This window comes from Papio anubis, chromosome 10, assembly GCF_008728515.1.
Source record: "Papio anubis isolate 15944 chromosome 10, Panubis1.0, whole genome shotgun sequence".
NCBI classification, from domain to species: Eukaryota; Metazoa; Chordata; class Mammalia; order Primates; family Cercopithecidae; genus Papio; species Papio anubis.
The window spans coordinates 59721215-59739620 of record NC_044985.1 but is presented as its reverse complement, the minus strand read 5'-3'; the positions used below and the strand labels follow the sequence as shown (position 1 = coordinate 59739620).

The following is an 18406-nucleotide window of genomic DNA, read 5'->3' as shown; positions in this document are numbered from 1 at the left end:
GTATATCATAGCAATGGTTTATTTTTATTTAATGCTTACCATGTGCAAAACATTTTACATGAGTTATGTCGTTCAATCCTTAAAAAATCCTTATAATGTAGGTATTAATATTATTTGTATTTTACTGGTAAGAAAACTGAGACTCAGAGAAGTGAAGAAACTTGCCCAAGGACCTGTTCATAAATGTCAGAAGTGGGATTGATTCAGGTCTGTCTGACTCGAAAATTTGATCTGTTTTTACCATGCCATTGTCAGACTGTGGATCTTACTTTTATAATTGATTAGTCAGACAATATTTTGTTAAAAATACAATAGGCCGGGCATGGTGGCTCACGCCTGTAATCCCAGCACTTTGGGAGGCCGAGATGGGCGGATCACTAGGTCAGGAGATCGAGACCACCCTGGCTAACACGGTGAAACCTCAACTCTACTAAAAATACAAAAATTAGCTGGGTGTGGTGGCGGGCGCCTGTAGTCCCAGCTACACGGGAGGCTGAGGCAGGAGAATGGCATGAACCCGAGAGGTGGAGCTTGCAGTGAGTGGAGATCACGCCACTGCACTTCAGCCTGGGCGACAGAGCCAGACTCTGTCTCAAAAAAACAAAACAAAACAAAACAATAATTTATTACAAATTAAGCACCTCTAAAGGCTTTAACATATCACCCTTAATTCATAGCATTACCTAATAGATCACTTCTGGAGGTTAGTGTTGTTCCTGCTCATTATTAATTAAGTTTTATTATCTATAGTTTTTATTTTATTTATTTATTTATTTATTTTTTGAGATGGAGTCTTACTGTCACCTAGGCTGGAGTGCAGTGGCGTGATCTCGGCTCACTGCAGCCTCTGCCTCCCGGGTTCAAGCAATTCTCCTGCCTCAGCCTCCTGAGTAGCTAGGATTACAGGCATCTGCCACCACGCCTGGCTAATTTTTATATTTTTAGTTGAGATGGGGTTTCACTATGTTGATCAGGCTGGTCTTGAACTCCTGACCTCAGGTGACCCACCTGCCTCAGCCTCCCAAAGTGCTAGGATTACAGGCGTGAGCCACTGCACCTGGCCTCTTTTTATATTTTTATAGTTTTATTATCTATAGTTCTTTTTCTATTTTTATAGATTGGACTGTAATCCGTACCTAAACTATATATAGTGATATTCCAGATCTTTAAAAATGACTTACATGATAAAGTGTGTCTCATTTGTAGTTTCTTGCTGCATTTTGTGAGAGCCATTGTCTTTATATCTTTTTTTTTTTGTTTGGAGACAGGGTCTCACTCTGTCACCCAGGCTGGAGTGCAGTGGTGCAATCTTGGCTCACTGCAATCTCCACCTCCCAGGTTCAAGCGATTCTCCTGCCTCAGCCTCCGGATTAGCTGGGATTACAGGTGTGCGACACCACGCCCGGGTAATTTTTGTATTTTTAGTGGAGACAGGGTTTGTGCTATGTTGCCCAGGCTTGCCTGGAACTCTTGACCTCAAGTGATCCACCCACCTGGCCTCCCGAAGTGCTGGGATTACAGTTGTGAGCCACTGGGCCAGGCCCCCAATTTCATCTTTATGTCTTTCTGTGGGGACGGGGGGAATGGAATGCCAGGAAATGCTTCTGTCTATAAGATACTTCTCATTTGAGAAGAATTAGAGTCTGAGTTTGTTTTCACAATAAAGTGATCAGCAATGTAGAGAAACTGCTTCTGCTGGAGGAAGTAAATGAAGACAGTAAAACACTAGCTAAGGTTTATGGCCATCATAATTTACTCTATTCTACATGCCCTGGACACTTCTATTTACATTTTCTGCTGCTTTATTTTCTACTTATTCATCTGTTGCTTTGTCACTGCTGTGTAGTTTCATGTATTCCTTTTTGTCATCTCAACTGTTTTATAATCCTTCCAGAGCAGGACGCCATCTTCAAGTTTTGTTTTGTTTAAATATGATCCTGAAGATTTCAGTATTATGAGGAAATCAGCACTCTATTAATGTTAACTGAAAGAATATTGAAATAATCATTCCTGTGCAAAGAGAAGAATTAACACAACTAATTAAAAAATAACATATTTTTAAGTCAAAGTAACAAGATAAAATACTTTTTAAATTCTAAAACCATGATGTGCTTTAAAATGTGTCCCTCCTCAAGAGAAAAAAAAAACAAAATAATTAAGCTATCAACAAACTCAGTTTTTCATGAATAAAATAATAAGAAATAAAAATATTTATTAAATTTTGTAAATATAAAGTCTCAGGCTGTGGGTAATAAATATTTCATGAGCGTCAGATTCGTTTTTAGAGTGGAAATGAAGAGTACAGACATCTTATTGTCTTCATCCTGTGGCACAGAGCATCACAGTGGCTTCCTGAGTTGTTAGAGTGTTGGTTTGTGGGTGTGTTACTCAGGCTATTAGTCCTTCATTAGCAACCCAAGAACACTGATTTTACTATGCAGTTTGTCTGTACATATTAGACTTATTTGTGATTATTTACAAACTATTTTTGAATCATTATTTGACTCTGAAAAATCCGGGCTAAACTTTTTTACTTGAGAGGAAACTAAGTCATTGAAAGAGTGAGTGAGGCCTGGTGCGGTGGCTCACGCCTGTAATTCCAGCACTTTGGGAGGCCGAGGCGGGTGGATCACTTGAACCCAGGAGTTAGAGACCAGCCTGACCAACATGACAAAACCCTGTCTCTACTAAAAGTACAAAAATTAGCCAAGCATGGTAGCTTGCTTCTGTAGTCCCAGCTACTTGGGAGACCAAGGTGAGAGGATTACTTGAGCCTGGGAGGTGGAGGTTGCAGTGAGCCGAGATTGTGCCACTACACTCCAGCCTGGACAACAGGACGAGACCCTGTCTAAAAGAAAAGAAAGAGTGGGTGACTTGCCTAAATCGTAGAACTGGGAGCAGAACTCTATCAGGTACAAGCTTATGTATCTCTTATTCTTTTATTGTTTATATGCATTATGCTTGTAAAACATCTTCTAATGTTAATTTACAATGACTGAAAATTATCCAAGTAAGCCAAGTGTGGTGGTGCATGCCTGTAGTCCCAGCTACTCAAGAGGCTGAGGCCAGAGGATTGCTTAAGCTGAGGAGTTCAAGGTCAGCCTAGGCAATATAGTGAGATCCCCATCTCTAAAACATAATTTTTTAAAAAAAATTTTCCAAGTAGGAAGAAATTTTGCATTAGTACTAGATAGAAACAATTCAGGATAGAATTTCCACATGGCAGACAGATTTTAAAAACATTAACAACTGAAGGGAATTATTGTAAACAATATATAATGGTTACTCAATATTTCCTAAAGTACAGATATAGCCTACTCTGATTTTAACAGTGAAGCTTACAAAAGGAAGTGGTGATGAATTTCTCTATAGAGGAAAGAAGATTCTGAATAGGTTGGTATTCATTTTTTTCACTGAAGAAAGAAGACGAAGTAACCTGGTTGCAGGAATTTTACTTGCTCATTGAAAATATGGACATAATTATGATAATAAGATCACCATAAACATCCTTGGTCTCCTTTTTTTCCTGGAAGAGAAAATGATTCCTTACCTTAGACAATCTCTCTAGAACTTCCAGTAGCTCTTTTTCTCTGCTTAAATCTCACTGTTTCCCTCCCTGATCTTGGTTTTGGTATGCAAGATAAATTCCAGATGAAGCTAGCAATAACATACTTCTCAAGACCACAGAAAAGATGCATGGGTTCTATTGGTGGGTGTTTGATTTATAATTTAGATGTAATTTTCTGTTTTGGAAGATGACTGAAGTATAGTCTTTTGAAAAGGGCCCAGAATATTCTTGGCTCTTAGAGTGGCCTCCCACCCCATACCCCACCAAAGTACTTGCTGAGTTTCCTGAAGCTGGGATAGCAATTAGGACCATAAAAATGAAGTTCATTAATGAAAACTAATTGAAAATTAATTCACCATGACTCCAGGGAAGAACTTGCATTTAAAATGTGTTGTTAGTGAGCGAGTCTGTAATCATCAGAGCATGGCAAAATACTTCAGAATGACACACAGGTTAATGAGGTGGTGAAGCATCAGAAGAACAAAGTCTTGTACTATTAAAATAGCCACCAGGCTTAAAACTGCTATCCTGCCCCTCCCTTCTGGCTTCCCTTTCTGCCTCATTCTACCTTCCTGTTTTATTATCACTAGACAGAGCAGATGCCACTTTAGTATCCCTTCCCTCAGTAAATCCTTCCCAGAGAAGAAATTCTGCAATGATTCTCCAAGTTTTTATTCCTAAATAGAAACGAACTTTGCAAATGCCAATTTATCTACTCTCCAAATCTTGAGGAATCTGCTTTTTTATCTTTTAAACTTTTTATTATGGAAAATTTTAAACATATGCAAAACAGAATGCTATAGTGAAACACTTTCACCTCACTTCAACAGTTACCTACCAGGAAAACCTATTTTAACTCATATTTTAGTAAGAACAAATATTTAGACTTGTAATATTTTCACAAGATAGATATTGTATCATGACCAGTTTGCTTTTCTTCTTTCTCATTCATCTAAAAAAATGTATTAAAGTTACTGTACATGCAAGATGGAATATAAGAGGGATGGGTCCTTTATTTTTTTAAAGTTTCACCTGTATCCCTTCTGAGAAACCATCTAGGATCCTTTTGAAGCCTCTTTATGTGCAGAGAGCTTCTAATAGTATGTTTACATGAATGGATTTAAAAACTTCTATCATTATAATTTTATTGTGTCTTTGGTCATTTCAAGCATAATTATTCTCTATAGAAATACTCATTTTCATTTTGCTTGTCATACAATTCCTAGTTATATCTGATATTACAAATATTGGTAAGGTGGTATGTGAACGAATCTAATGAATCTCTACTTTTCCTCTTTATAGTATTATTTAATTGTTTTGAAAATAAGTAATTAAGGGAACAATTTTGATGACAAATACTTTTTCTCCATTTGGTTTCTACCAGAATCAATTTATATTTCCTTTATCATCAGTTCTTTTAGCAAATCTCATCCTTCAATTCTTCCAAAATTCACTATTCAGGAATACCATCTTCAATCTCAACTGAAAGAAGATAGTGAATAGATTATCTTTATGATTATCTTTTAGAAAGTTTTTAAAAAGCTGTTAAACATTATCAGGCTGTTCTGGAAATCTGTTCTACCTTCTTTCAAGGTGTAGAATTTAGACATACTTTCATTGTAGAGCAAGCCTCTTTGAAAATCCCTTCTCTCTTCATGTACTCCAATGTGTATATGAGTTTCTCTCTCCAGTTCTTGTAAGTCATTTCAGAACAATTCTGCTTTAACATTTTTTAAAAAAATGTTCTCTTTTTAAGGAGTTTCTCACATATTACTCTGATTTTTTTTTTCAGCTAAATTGTTGTATAAATATATACTTAGGGTATTTCTGTAATCTTATAATGTTTTGAGATGAGACATTTTAAAATGAAAACAGAAAACCTCACAGAGTAAAAAGTTAAAGAGCGGAAGGAAACACCCAGCACTCTCAGGTGAGTGAGAGACTCGTGTTCAGTTCTCAGTGTGTATTTAGAAAATTAAGTCGCTAAAAAATGTTTTTGTGTAATTCAATTTTTAAAATAAGATTTGATGTAATACTAGCATCCATAACCTTACTAGTACTGGAGCCAATTTCAAAGGAGAAATAGAGACACGAAAAAGACACATGAATTACTTTAATTTTGAGTATGTCTATTAAATTTACCTGACATATTTGGTCAGATTTTTCCTCCCTTGACTGAATTTCTTCTGCACGTACAGTTACTACTGATTTTAAGAAATATTACACAGTCTATTTTGTTTTCCTCCCTTGTCCTGCTCTGGGCTATACAAGTATACCATACTTAGTAAAAAGAACAACGTGATGAGTTAACAGGAATTGGGAAACAGGAAAGGAGGTAGACTGTTTAACTGAAGAGATCCATTATGAAAGAGAAGTTCAGAATTTAGTTCAAGCAGCAGCATATAAAAGTTGTCTTCTCCTTTACAGATATACGAGCATACATGCAGCACGTGTGGCATCTGAGCATTACCGAGTGAAATACATGGACACAACATTTCTTGAATCTCTGCATGAGTTTTTATTTTCTAGAAGTTACACTAATTTTCTGTGCATCAAAGTCTTTGGCATTTGCCATTACTGGACATTTTAGGACATGAGCAAAATACGTGAATGACAGATTCAGAGAAAATATGGCTGTTTTTCCTTTATTATTAACAACCATTCAATTAAATATCTCTAATTTTTATTTTTAGATAACTTACAATGGAACTTATAGTTGAGACTTGATCTTGTAAAACTTTTTTTAACTGTTAAAAAAAAAAAAGAATCCTTGGCTTAATTTAAGTTTGAGCATTTCAAAGCTGGTATTTGCAAACTCAGAAAAAAAGAGCTTTTCATTAATCCATGATTTTGGAAACAGTTACTTTAACCCGCAACCACATACAAATAGAAAAAATCCTAATGGGACTATTTTCTTACTAAGCCTGTAACAGTTTACATTCACCTAATGGCCTCGGGTTATGAGCAAACTACTCAATTAGAGAATTTAGGCTGGTTGCCCACATATTTTAGAGCAAATTATCCCTTCACAAATGCAGAACCCCCTATATAAAACGCCTAACCAGTATTTCCTGTAAAAAAATACTATTCCCTAAATTCCCACCTTGAACCTACTAAGAATTTCTCTTTTTGCTAGGGCAAAGATTTTATGGAAATATTTGTTTTTATATCACATACCTTACTGTTGGTCTTCCTGCTGGCTTGTGTTTTGACCTTCAAGCAGCTAAGAAATTATAATCAAAACACTTCTAATAAGATATTTCTTTTTAAAGTACTTTTGCTAAGTACTTAACCTGAGAACCTTAAGTTGGAAGGTGTAGAATCCTGCAAATTCTTTGATAACAGATCTTCTGCTTGGGGGGTTAAATGAATTTCATGGTTATCCTTAACACTTACTATTTCTTCTTAGGCCTCTTTCATTTAAAAGGGGGTCAGTGCTTCCAATCTATAAACACCCATTAAAAGTTCTCCACCCTTTTATACTTGGCTGCTGGTCTTAATTGTCTGCAGATGGGTGGATCACTGCATTTTTATTTCAAAGGTAGAGATTTGCAAAATGTAAACGAGCCTATTAAAAGTTCTAAATCAAGACTCTCAACATCCATTAAAAGGATCCATGTGTAAATAGGGACAGAACTCAATTGAAAAGTGTCTTTTTGTAACAAAAAATTTTCACTAACATCTAAGAAAAGTGTATGTCATCATCAATGCATTACAAATGTATTCAACACAAACAGTGCTTTGCTAGAGGGCTATTTAAAAATTTCATGCAAACTTTGAACTAAGAAAAAAATGTGTTTGCAAAACATTATTGTTTTATTTTATAACAGTTGATAGATAAGAGATGCAATGTAATTATCCTACATTATAAATTTTCATTGGGTTGAAAAGGAACAAAAGCTTTTGTTATATTTTACACAGCGGAATAAAAATTCAATACAATATAGACCTATAGTACTGACAAAAATATTTCATTGTATTTAACATAACATCTTACAATGTGATTATTTTCAGTTCACCTACTGAATTATTATTTTCTATGTTAGTCAAATTTCTTTTAAAAAATGAACTGCAATTCACAGTATTGCTTGCGACTAAGAACTGAACCCCAGGCTAGCTGTTCTTGGCACTGTGGTGTTCTGGTTTATCTTGCCTAAGGCACTGACAGTTTATCTCAGATTCTACAGTTTCTTCCATTCTTCTTCCACTAGCTTTTCCCCTCAGTCTCGCTTTTCATTAGCCCACCCTGATGGTTGACCACTTCTAATCCATAAATTAAGCAGACAGAAAGCACACAAAGGTGTGCTTCTTTTATCTTTGAAAATCAAACCCATCACAAAATTTAATTTGATTTTCTTGGGTCTAAAATAAAATATTCCAAGGAGCAAAAAATATTGCTAGAATCCCTGCTCTTAAAAACCAGCTTTATATACTCACCTTGCAGTGGAGGATACAAGGGAATTGCTTTGGCTTTATTCACTTTGGCTTTGAGCCCCATAATCTGTGCCCAGTAGTCAAATCAAGGTTTGAACATCTGACAGCTGTATTTCCCTCATCCTTTCTCTAAATGCAATGCAGAATTAATTTAATTTTAGGGGAATGGTGTTTCCCCCTACACTCCAGTTTTAATACACAGATTATAGTGACAACATTTAAAAGCTGTTTTGATCTTTGAGATTGTATTTTCTTTCATTTTTTACTTAACTTTTCTGAGTGTGACGAAAAGGGAAGCAGAAGTTGGAAATCTAAATAGAAACAAAAAAACAATTTCAGCTATTCTCCTTGAGCTTGCAAAAATGCATTTACAAGCTCTCAACAAAATTTTACTTTTAAAAGCCATTTTAATATTTGTTATCTTTTACCAAGTAAAATAAGCTGATGCTTTTACATGTGGATCTTATTATGTGAATAGCCGTCTAAGCCTGCTATTGAACATAATCATATGAATTACGAACTGTGACTTTATTTCTTTTATAATCTTTGTAGTTCTTGCCATTACTTTTACATGTCTATGTCTGGCATTATGTAGCTTTGAAACTAGGCCAAAAATATTTATTGTCGTATATCTGGAGTTCTCATACTTTGTGGGTGAGTTTGGTTTCCAAGCTGGGCAAAACTTATTAGCAGATACAGTTTTTGGCATTCATTTGAAAAAAAATCTTAAGTAATTTTAGTACCCCCTGACGTATAACCTTTTGCACTCCTTGAAATGTGTATGGAGTTGAAATTTCAATGCTTGAGCTATCTCTTTTTCCAATTTTAAGTAATTCTTCATTTATAAAGTACAAAAAATGGAACAAAAAGCAACAAAAAGAAAAAGAAAAAAATGAAATAAAAGAATGAATTTCACTGCAAACTGGAATATTTCGAAATATTCACATGGATGGTTTAGATAAAATATTTCTCTGACGTGCAAATCCCAGAGAACTGGGACAGGGTACCACTGATACAGTGCAGTGCTAGTAATTTGTGGTTGTATGAAGTAACAATAATGATGAAAAGCAAAATATGTATGCATAATTCTTTTACTAATCTCTTTGCAGCTTTACTTTTTTTTTTTTTTTTTTGATACAGTGTCTTGTTCTGTCTCCCAGGCTGGAGTGCAGGGGCACAAACATGGCTCACTGTAGCCTCAACCTCCAGGGCTCAAGCAATCCTCCTGCCTTAGCCTCTTGTTAGCTGGAACCACAGGCATGTGCACCATGCTTGGCTAATTTTTTAATTTTTTGTATTTTGATTTTTTTGTAGAGACAGGATCTTACTTTGTTGCCCAGGCTGGTCTCAAACTCTTGGGCTCAAGTGATCCTCCCATCCTCCCACCTTAGCCTACCAAAGTGCTGGGGTTATAGGTATGAGCCACCAAACCTGGCCTAAATTCTAGTAAGAAGAGTGATAAAGATATTCAGTTCCTGCCATTGGTTTATATACCAGACTCCATCACTATATCGTTGTTCATTATGGTTCAGGCATAGCATAGTACTCTTCATGTAGTTCATTCTCAGTATACTTTTGTGTACATAGGGTAATAGGTTACATAGGGTAACCTATTAGCACTATTTAAGATGGTATTAAGGTATTGTTAAACTGTTAAATGTTATTTTCTAAAAGAAGGTAACATGACTGTCACACAAATGTAAAACTAGCACATATCAAAAATCCTTTTTAATGCATAATTAATGAGGGAACCAGTAAGATGTTATACGTAATTTAAAAAAGAATTCAAAGAACCACATACATAGGGGCAATAAGGAATGCTGAATATTGATGTAAAATTGATCTATCCAGATAGCAATAATCAATTGCATTATACTGGATAAAATCATTCACATTTCTATGGACAAGAGTCATTTGTATTATCCATTTTCTATAATTTACAGAGTAGTAAGTAATAATACTTATACCACATACTTGGTAAAGATTATTTTGAGAATTAATATATGTTTTTTATGTTTAGATATTCATTAATTTTTCTCAGCCAACAAATTCTTTCTGAATACCTACTATGTGTCAGGCACTGTATGTGCTGCTGGTGATCAAAAACAGCCCTCATAGATCTACAGTTTAGTGAGGGAGACAGACACTAATAAATGATCATAAAAATAAATGCACAATTTTAACTGTGATTGGAGCCACAAAAAAGTCTCCAGAGCTCTGAGAGAGTAAAATTTGAAAAAGGCAATCTCAATGCAAGTTAATTTTACTTTAAGTAGCATACATATTTCCTGATGTGTGTGTTCATCAAAGGTGAGACTTTAAATTGGAAACCTATTTTAAAAAAATCTCTTACTGAATCAATTACTCATATAAACCAAATGATTCTGCAGCACAAAAATGAGTCTAATATTTACATATTTCAATCCTACTGTAAAAAATATGTAACATAAAACTCTAATTTATTAGTTAGGCTCATAGAAGGGAATCACAGTTGGTTAAAATTAGTAAAGTCAAAATTAAATCAGCTAATCTTTTGCCAATTACTCCACTCCCAGCTTCATTATGGTTATGCTGCCAATACCCTTGTGCAAAACAGTTACGTGGGATATATTTGCATCCTTCAGTGTTCTAGTTTTCAGAATCCATAATGTTGTGTGTGTGTGTATGTGTGTGTGTGTGTGTGTGTGTGTGTGTTTTAAGAGAGGGCCTCTCTGTCACCCAGGCTGGAGTGCAGTGGCTCCATCTCAGCTCACTGCAACCTCCATCTTCCAGGCTCAAGCAGTCCTCCCACCTCAGCCTCCCAAGTAGCTGGGACTACAGGCATGCACTACCATGCCCAGCTATTTTTTTGTATTTTTAGTAGAGAAGGGGTTTCACCATGCTGTGCAGGCTGGTCTTGAACTCCTGGACTCAAGCAGTCTGCCTGCCTCAGCCTCCCAAAGTGCTGGGATTACAGGCATGAGCCATCAAACCTGATGTTCTGTGTTCTGTAGTGCTCTGAGTCCATGCTGGGTTATACCATGCAGAATATTACTGAGGACTTTTGTTGCCCATCTACTCCATTCACTTAACTTCATTCTCATCATTGTCAAATATCCAATTGGAAGATACTACATTTATGAAGCCTAATCTGATAACATGAAAAGCAGTCACATTCACTTAAAAAAAACAAACAAACACAACAGTACAAACCATAAATTTATCGTGTCTTCAAGACACTACAATGAAAACTCCTATCCCAGAGAAGGGTCTTTCAGAGACCGGGAACCAAATGAGTCGTCCAGATGAGTTGCTCATTTGCCATTTTCCTAGGCAGCTGGGTTATGCTCGAATTTCTCAGGCTTCCAGTTCTCCTGTGTGTAGATGAGATAAAACACTGCAAATGGTGGCTTCACGCAAAGGAAAGGCACCTGAGTATTAATGCGCAGCCTGTTGGGGATGCCCTTGCTGAAGTAGTGTGGGGAGGCTGGTGCCTGAGGGCCACGAGCTGTAGGTAACTGCATCTTGCATCCGCCTCAGATTTCCAAACTCATGGCCCATTGTTGCGGTGGTGCTCACTCTCCACAGCTGCAGATCCACTGCATTCACTTTTTGAGCAGGTTGTAGATAACCACATTGCAAAAGGTAAGTTCGTGTATGTGAATTGACCCTTGCAAAACAACTAAAACACATATTTTAGAGTTTTCTTTTTTCCATAGTAGTGGCAACATATATGAGCTAAATTGTGGCAGGACGAGCTGTAGACAAAACCCCTCAGACACTAGGTTAAGAAGGAAGTGGTTTTATTTGGCCAGGAGCTTTGGCAGACTTGTGTCTCAAGAACCAAGCTCTCCAAAGAAAGAGTTCCTGGCCTTTTTAAGGGCTTACAACTCTAAGGGGTCCACATGACAGGGTCATGATAGATTGAGCAACCATGGGGTACGTGACTAGGTGAGGGTGGTGAGCAAGGCAAGTATTTCTCCATACCATTGTCTATGATCTATAGATAGCACAAGCGATTAGGGTATGGGTTTATCTTTTTTTGTTTAGATGGAGTCTCACTCTGTCACCCAGGCTGGAGTGCAGTGGCACCATCTTGGCTCACTGCAAGCTCCTCCTCCCGGGTTCACACCATTCTCCTGCCTCAGCCTCCCAAGTAGCTGGGACTATAGGTGCCCACCGGGTGGGGGTTAATCTTTAGCCTACAGGCCTGGCCAGTGGTGCCAATCAGTCTGTTATTTTTCAGTTTCTATTTCCTCCTTTCCTTTGGAGACAGGAGACAGTAAGAGAAATGGCCTCCTTCCTTATAAGTCATTCATACTTGTCCAAATACTCCTTTTGATAATATGTGGGAAGCCACTAAAAATGATCCAGCACCTTCTATCACACTTTAACCCTTTATCCTGTGCCTTAGATTGGGTTTCCTAGAAGCAGACCCTTAGATGAGGATTCATGTGTGATTTATCAGGAAAGTACTCCTGGGAGAAACCAATAAGGGAATGTGGAAAGCAGGACAGCACAGAGAAGACAGTCAAGCAAGGATAGGTCTCAGGCTAACCCCCTAGAGGGCTGCTTCAGCCTGTGTCTGAAGGGGAGCTCCGAAAGGTAAGTTATGCCTATATTGTGCTGACTGGAGGGCAAGGGATCTGGTCTTTCATAGTTCTGTGCCAACCAGTCCACTTGGGGGCAATGTGGCATGGGGGAAAGTAAATTCCCAGGCATGTTCTGGTGTTGGCCAAGTGGGATCCAGTGTCTTCTGTAAAACAGTCTGGGGTTTGCTGTTGGACGCAGAAACATACAAATAGGTAAAAAGGGATCTTAAGATACTGGGGAGAAATATTGACAGTGTTTGCAACCCTCTGTCTGTTCCCCCTAAATACATTCTCTACTTCCTGGGCATGTGGTTAGATTACATGCATTTCCCAGCCTCCTTGCCAAGTGTGGCCATGAAATTGTGTTCTCTCTAGTGGAATGGGGTGGTAGTGATGTGTGCCACCTCTGAATCTAGGGTAGCCTCATCCATTCTTTCTCCTCCCTGCTGGCTAAAACTCGGGGTGAATCAGCTTATAGTATAGAGCTTATGATAATGATCTTAGGAATGGTAATGCAGCATAATAGAAGGACTGGAGTCCACAAATGACTCCATAGAGCAGTTTTTTGATGATCCAGAACATTTACCTTGGACTGTTAAGTAAGAAAAACAAACTTCTTTTTCAAACAACTGCATTATTTTTGGGTCTCTATCATAGCAACCTAGCATTTTTCTAGTTAATACAAGATATTTTATTCTTATCAGAACATTATATGGTATTGTAGATCAAATTTTATAGTTTTTATTGTTTATTTCTCCTACTAGCATATATACTATGTGGGAGCAAGAGATTTGCCTATCCTTTTCAACATACTCAATAAGTACTTGTATTGTTCTACCTAACCCTATAATAATTAAAAATAAAACACATTACAATTTAAGAAGTTACTATAACGCCACATTAGAAGTGATATATAACAAATGGAAAGAGTTTAATTAAAATTAACCCAAACGATTAAGGAGATAATATACTGATGTGCTAAAAATGGAGAGGAGATAAATTATATACTCTTGAAAAAACAAGGCCGAAGGGCACCATGGTAACTGTTTTTGTGTATTGGCAAGGTGATTATAAAGAGGTTGCTGTTCAACCATTTTCCATGTCTGCAGAGGAAAAACTAGCAGGAAAGAGCTTAAACCGACCTGACAGTAATAGTGATTAAACATTAGAAAAGGCTCCAGGGTAATATTGTAGAATCTCTGTCCCTGGTGAATTTTAAGGACAAACCATCTGTCTTAGACATTTCAGGCAGACCCCTTGCAGGAAGAAAGAGGTCTGGATTAAATGACTCCTTAAGCTAGCTCCCTTTCAATTCCAGGAGTCTGTGCCACTATACAGGGGATCTGGCAGTGACATCTTTCACTCCATTAACTAGCCTGACTGTGGCATCTCTTATCAGTACCTTGAGAGAGTTATTTCTCTGGATGAGGCTGGTAGAGAGGAGAGTAGGGAATAGGACTAACCTCCCAAAATAATGATATTAAAAAGTATATTTTGCACCTAGAACTCTAAGATACTATGTAATTTCTACACGCTCAACACACATTAACTGGAAAAGTCTTAAGACTTTAGTGCATTTCAATTGCTATGTTTTATTTAGTAAGATTAACTGCTATAGCAATGATGAAAAGACAGTAATTTAATGTCAACAGTGAAATTCCACAGAACAAAAAAAATTAGCATTGATATTCATTTATAGTATTTATTTACATTGGTGTTGCAATACTAGTAGCAATGTAATAATGCTATTTATGAATACTGTATTAAAATTTATACTATTACTATATTACTCAAAAATAATCATGTCCAAATATCCCTAAAGACAACCTTTTATTAGATGAATGATTTCCTAAGTCTTAGAAATTTATTTTTTTATTACTAAATACTATCACAGCTATTGTTTTAAAGGTCAACATTTTTTGATTGGTATATAACTATATATATATATATTGCATTTTGACATGTTGTGAGAAACAATTATGGATTTACATATTTTGGGGAATTCCAACTTTATTTTATTATTTATTTATTTATTTATTTATTTATTTATTTTGAGACAGAGTCTTGTTATGTCACTTAGGTTGGAGTGCAGTGGCACAATCTTGGCTCACTGAACCTCTGCCACCTGGGTTCAAGAGATTCTCCTGCCCCAGCCTCCCAAGTAGCTGGGATTATAGGCATGTGCCACCATGCTCGGCTAATTTTTATACATTTTTTTTTTTTTTTTTTGAGACGGAGTCTCGCTCTGCTGCCCAGGCTGGAGTGCAGTGGCCGGATCTCAGCTCACTGCAAGCTCCGCCTCCCGGGTTCACGCCATTCTCCTGTCTCAGCCTCCCGAGTAGTTTTTTTATACATTTTTAGTACAGACGGGGTTTTGCCATGCTGGCCAGGCTGGTCTCAACCTCTTGACCTCAAATGATCTGCCCGCTTTGTCAACTTTATTAATAAATAACTTTAGTGATGCTTTACATGTTTGTTACCAGACCAAAGATAAATTTTTGAATTCTTCCAGAAAAGATGAAAAAAACTCTGCTTTTATATTCTAAGATGGTGCAGTGTTTTGTTTATCTATTTATTAATGATAGATTCTAAAAATTACAACTCAGTAGGAGGTTTTCTTTTTTATTGAGGGAGAAAAATCTAGTCAGACTTAGAAAGAAATCACTGACTACTCTTTAAGTAATGAATCTTGATGGTAAATATTGCTCTAAAGCATATAAAGTGATGATCAGCCTCATTCATAATTAGAAAAGTACAAGTTAAAACTATAATGAGACACTATTTTTTAAATCTATGAATTGTTAAAAATAAAAATTTTAATCATATACTGTGTTGTCCATGATAGGAAAAGACGTACATTCCTGGTGGGAATGTAATTTAGTACAACCTCTATGGAGGGCAATTTGGTGAGATCTACTAAAATTTTAATTGCATACATCCTTTAACCCAGAAATCTTCCTTCTAGAAATTCTTTGCTACAGATGTACATTGACACGCAAAGAAATGGCATGTGCACAGGTTATATACTGCTGCATTGTTTGTAATAGCAAAAGACCAGAAACAACCTAAATGTCTATCAACAGAAGAACAGTTAAAGAATGCTACATCCTTTCAATTGAATATAATGAAGCCATTAAAGTGAATGAAAATAATTATTAAGATATATGGAGAATAGTGTATAGAATGAGCTACTCTCTGTGTTAACAAACAAAGAAATATATACATGTATGCAAAAAATATAACTGAAAGGCTACTCAAGAACTGGTAACACTGGTTGCCTCCAGGGAAGGGAATCATGAGTCTTGAGGATGAGGTGGGATAAAAACTTAATTTTCATTCTGTACCCTTTTGCAACTTTTGAATTTTGTGTCATGCGTATATTACCCGTTCAGAAAAAAGCCAATTAAAGAAGGGAAATATTGTCAATTGAATAACAACTAATTTACTCTCCTTTGAGGATTATTTACATTTAATATAAAATTATCTTCAATTTCAAAGTATAGAATTAAGACAATTCTGAAATTTTAGACTCTGTTCATACTTTCCATGTGAGTTTATTGTGGGTTATAATTATTTAAAGTAAGAAAACACACTTCAAAACATTAAAATATTGCCCTACAGAAATATTGTAAATTACATTATTTTCTCCTTCACCTTTACAGTATGAGGTCCCTGAAGCCAGAAACCCTGTACCCTGTTACCCAGAAGGATAGAAGAGGAAAAAACTACTTTAAAAAGTATTATTTTGGGCTGGATCCTGTGACTCATGCCTGTAATCCCAGCACTTTGGGAGGCCGAGGTGGGCAGGTCACTTGAGGTCAGGAGTTCAAGACCAGCCTGACCAACATGGCCAAACCCCATCTCTACTAAAAATAAAAAAATTAGCCGGGCGTGGTGGTAGGCGCCTGTAATCCCAGCTACCTGGGAGGCTGAAGCAGGAGAATTCTTGAACTCCTGGGAGGTGGAAGTTGCAGTGAGCCGAGATCGTGCCACTGTACTCCAGCCTGGGTGACACAGTAATACTCTGTCTCAAAGAAATAAAAAATAATAAAACTAAAAATTAGAAATAAAAGTCAACATGCCCAGGATAAATCTAAAATTGACAAATAATGAATTAGAAAAATGTGACCATTTTTCAATGGAAAAGATAATCAACATGTGCTAACCTTGAGATGCCCCAGATGATGGAATTATCAACAACTTTAACGCAGCTGGTATAACTGTGCTCCATGAAATAAAGGTAAACAACCTTGAAGTGAATGAAAAGTTCTCAACAGAAAAATAGAAAAATGTTTAAAGGATTTAAAACTGTTTTCTTATTTTTTATTTTTTTGTTTGTTTTTATTGAGATGGAGTCTCACTCTGTTGCCCAGGCTGGCATGCAGTAGTGTCATCTCAGCTCACTGCAACCTCTGCCTCCCGGGTTCAAGTGATTCTCCTCCTCAGCCTCCCAAGTAGCTGGGATTACAAGTGCGAGCCACCACGCCCAGCTAATTTTTATATTTTTAGTGGAGGCGGTGTTTCACCATGATGGCCAGGCTGGTCTCGAACTCCTGACCTCAAGTGATCCACCCGTTTCAGCCTCCCAAAGTGTTAGGATTACAGGCATGAACCACCACGTCCAGCCTAAAACTGTTTATTATTTTTAAATAAAATTTGTTTATTCTAATAAATAAAATCATTTGAACAAGAAAAATGGCACTCTAATTAAACTTCATTTAAGCTGCATTTGAGAGCCTGCAAGACACTTTGGGGCAGCTTGGTTTAACTCTAGATTTACCTGTCTTCCTACTCTTCTTCTTCCTTCACCAGCATGCAAGTTATCTTCCTTCCTTGCCAGCCAGACAAGCAGATGGGAGAGGCAGGTGTGGCCTTCATTGTCAGCAGTTTTCTATTGTTTGATGTGAAAAGGGCAGCATAGTACTTTAAAGGTTGATCCAACCTCTTTGCATCTTACAAAATTAAACAGCTAAAATAAATAAAATAAGAAGGCAATTCTCATTGAATGTACAGTGCATATTGGTGGCACATGCCTCCACAAGATTTGTCTGCCTGCTTCTTCTGTTCTATCATTTCTTTGGAAGGCAGTGGATTTTTCTCTTACAATTCTGCCTTCTTCTATTTTGACATAAAATTTCTTGATCTCAGCCATGTCAGGTTTGTCAGACATGATATGTCTGACATACTATGTGTCATATGATCTGTCATGGAGGAAGTGGAGTGAGGCCCAGAGTGAGCAGAATCTAGTTTGTGCAGTGGCCACCACCTAGCTAGAAATTATTTAAAAAAAACCTGAATGAAAATTTTAGACCTAAAAAATAGCATACTCAAAAATTCACTGGATGGGCTCAATAGCAAATTGCAGATGACAGAGGAAGAGTTGGTGACCTTGAAGATAGATAATAGCATCTAATGTGAGAAACACATTATAGATTGAAAAATCAATAAGCAAATCCTCAGGAACCTGTGGGACAATATCAAAAGGCATATATAAACTATACCTCAATAAAACTGTAAAAAAGGGCCAGGGGTGGTGGCTCACGCCTGTAATCCCAGCACTTTGGGAGGCCAAGGCGGTTGGATCATGAGGTCAGGAGTTCGAGACCATCCTGGCTAACACGGTGAAACCCCATCTCTACTGCAAATACAAAAAATTAGCCAGGCATGGTGGCGGGTGCCTGTAGTCACAGCTACTCGGGAGGCTGAGGCAGGAGAATGGCGTGAACCTGGGAGGCGCAGCTTGCAGCGAGCCAAGATTGTGCCACTGCACTCCAGCCTGGGCAACAGAGCAAGACTCCATCTCAAAAAACAAAAACAAAAAACAAAAACAAAA

General features: G+C 37.0%; 1 pseudogene; it reads right to left on the bottom strand.

Annotated features, from left to right (window-relative positions):
• Positions 1–17209: 17209 nt before the first annotated feature.
• LOC103876336 lies at positions 17210–18162 on the bottom strand (annotated as a pseudogene).
• Between the last annotated feature and the right edge of the window lie 244 nt (positions 18163–18406).